The 3141-nt window shown below is 50.5% G+C and overlaps 1 non-coding gene across 1 annotated transcript; it reads left to right on the forward strand.

Annotated features, from left to right (window-relative positions):
- Window positions 1-455: 455 nt before the first annotated feature.
- LOC120093439 (small nucleolar RNA SNORA17) lies at window positions 456-590 on the forward strand. The gene has a single exon (XR_015623607.1). It is a non-coding gene; the product is annotated as a small nucleolar RNA SNORA17 (small nucleolar RNA).
- The last annotated feature ends 2551 nt before the right edge of the window (window positions 591-3141 follow it).

Below are 3141 nucleotides of genomic sequence, written 5' to 3' on the forward strand. Positions count from 1 at the left end.
CACTTACTGGAGATTGGGGAATATGATGTCCTTATTTTGAGGTAATAACAAAAGTAACAGAGGGTCAGACATCATACCTGAGCCTAAAAACAAAAAAAAAAAAAAATCTTCCCGCTATCCCTGAGCTTCTTCACTTAGGGACAGGATGCTCATTCAACCCAGGGCCTCATCTGCAGAGTTTAGAGGAAAGAGAATTCCATTGATTTTTCCCCCTAAAGAGTCTGTGTTCCCATCTGTGGTCATCTTAATGTTGGTACCTCTCCTCCCCCTTTATGTATCAAAACCTGTCCCTGGTGAGTCAATTCTAAGAAGTGTTGCATTCAGAAGGTAATTAAATCTTAAGGGTAAAGCCCTCCCGGTCTAGCGGTGTTCTTATAAGACATCTATAGGGTTTTGGGTGGCACCATCCCATAGGCTAAGGTCCTGTTCTGGGCTTAATAAAACGGATAGAGTGTCCTGCCCCTAGAGGAGTTACAGGTGTGGTAGCTGCTGGGTCACATCTGCTTCTGTAGATGGCAGAGAGAAGAGAGGCTATGTCTGTGCTCAGTGTTCTGACCTGTGAACATCTAAATGGTTAGTAGCTTAACATTCCCTGAACAAAAGCAAGCCTAAGGCAACCATCAGTCTAGCACCAGGGTACCCAGACAGGGATCTAACCTGAGGTGACCACCAGTCAGGTGTCATGCACCCCAAGGGAGCAAGCTGGAGACTACTAGAAGAACCTCAACTGAGACCACAAGCTTCATGCTGAAGTAAACCCAAGACAGGGCCCCTTGGATGACCCAGGCAAGGTACACACCCAAGACAACCACCAGACTAGTACACCAGGGATTGGACAGGGGGGATAGCCTGAGATGACCACCAGACTGGGACTGTAAATACCTCAGGGGGTAAGGGGTGGGAGAGACCATGCCCAAAATTACCCCTGCTTAGTGCCATAATGCATGAGTGCACATAGCACTCCTGAGACCACTCGTGAGATGACCTCAGACACTCAGAGACACCAGGGGCCACTAAGAGAAGAGGAGCAAGTAAGTAGCAGAGAAATGACAGAGAAAGAGAAACAGAAGGATGTGGGCACAATGAAGAGAACAGAATGGAGACTGGAGAGTAGTGAGGAACAGCCTAATGTGAGAAGCCAGTGATGCTACCTGGGAACATGGTAGCATCCTGGCTTGTGCTAATATCAGGGGCCACATTCGGCTCCATGGCCCTGCATCAGCAAGTGTCTATTACCACTGAAGGCCAGACAGACATCCCTGGTCTGGCAGCATGGGCAAAAAGAATTGCTCTCCTCTACGCTTTCCCCTTGCCACCTACAGCAGGCAAGAGAGCTGGCCCAGGGCTCATGAGAGTAGAAGACCTGGCCTGTCCCTCAACAGCTGCAACACGGAGGGGGCCTTGCACATCGCCTGGGCAGCAGGACAGACCTAGCTATGGTTGCAGGGGTTGCTGGTGAGCCAGACCTGAGGGAGAGTGAGTAGGAGAGCTGGTGGGCTGATCAACTCAGATACCTCTCAGTCCCAGATGCAAGGCTTTGAATTGGCTCACCCCAACATCTACCCTATCAGTGAACTGCTAGACTAGAGTGCATGAAGGTGCTGGTCCTTCAGATCTAATATTACAGGATCTCCTTGACACAGGACAACAACAGGATATCTAAGACTCCTAGTGAGATTCCAGTATTGATAGAGCAGCAGAAGCCAGAGGTCTCGTACCAGACCAATGAGTTATTGCAATAAACATTTGCAAGCACAGAAGTGTGGGCAAAGGGTGTACTGTCAGACATACAGTGTCTGACACACTACAGCTTCCACAATGAGATTTTTTTCTGTTGAGGGTTAAGTTGCAAAGGTGGAGGGCAGGTATGAGGAGAGGGAAAGATGAGTGTGATTGGGGTGCATGATGGGAAACTCATGAAGAACCAATAAAAAGGGGTTTGTTTCAAAGGGGGGGTGGCTGAGCTGAGCACAGACATTCATCTATCTCTGCTGCTGACTGCAAATCCAATATTACCCACTGCCTTAAGCTCCTGCTACCATACCTCCACTGCAATGCTGGACCGCACCCTGAAGTTGTGAGCCAAAATAAATGCGTTCATTATGAAGCACTTTTGTCAGGGCTTTTATTCCGAAAAGGAACAAAATACAGGCGATCCCAAATTCTTATGTCAAAACCAGTCTGTGACAAAGCAGATACCCAGGGGTTGTCTCTTCCCTCTCCTGTCCTATCAATAAGTGTGCTTTGCTTTGGAAGGCACTTAGGACATCTTACAAGTCTTCCAGCCATGGGTCATACACGAGTCAAGCATAGGAGACACCCATAAGATTGTCCTCCTGGGCGGATCCCGGCCCGCAGCAGCTCTCTGCTCCCAGACCCGGTGAGAGAGAGACCCAACCGCCTGGTCAGGTGGGCACTCCTGAGGCTGCAGAGCGGAAGAGACCACCAACACTGCTCACCCCTGCCCACATCCCTGGCCCAAGAGGAAACTGTATAAGGCCTCTGGGTTCCCGTGGGGGAGGGCCCAGGAGCGGCAGGACACCTGCCTGAGACACCACCGGAACCTGAAAGAAACAGACCGGATAAACAGTTCTCTGCACCCAAATCCCGTGGGAGGGAGAGCTAAACCTTCAGAGAGGCAGACAAGCCTGGGAAACCAGAAGAGACTGCTCCCTGCACACACATCTCGGACGCCAGAGGAAAAAGCCAAAGACCATCTGGAACCCTGGTGCACTGAAGCTCCCGGAAGGGGCGGCACGGGTCTTCCTGGTTGCTGCCGCTGCAGAGAGCCCCTGGGCAGCACCCCACGAGCGAACTTGAGCCTCAGGACCACAGGTAAGACCAAATTTTCTGCAGCAAGAAAGCTGCCTGGTGAACTCAAGACACAGGCCCACAGGAACAGCTGAAGACCTGTAGAGAGGAAAAACTACACGCCCGAAAGCAGAACACTCTGTCCCCATAACTGACTGAAAGAGAGGAAAACAGGTCTACAGCACTCCTGACACACAGGCTTATAGGACAGTCTAGCCACTGTCAGAAATAGCAGAACAAAGTAACACTAGAGATAATCTGATGGCGAGAGGCAAGCGCAGGAACCCAAGCAACAGAAACCAAGACTACATGCCATCATCGGAGCCCAAT

The sequence above is a fragment of the Rattus norvegicus genome, chromosome 6 (genome assembly GCF_021556685.1).
Source record: "Rattus norvegicus strain SHRSP/BbbUtx chromosome 6, alternate assembly SHRSP_T2T, whole genome shotgun sequence".
Taxonomy (NCBI): domain Eukaryota; kingdom Metazoa; phylum Chordata; class Mammalia; order Rodentia; family Muridae; genus Rattus; species Rattus norvegicus.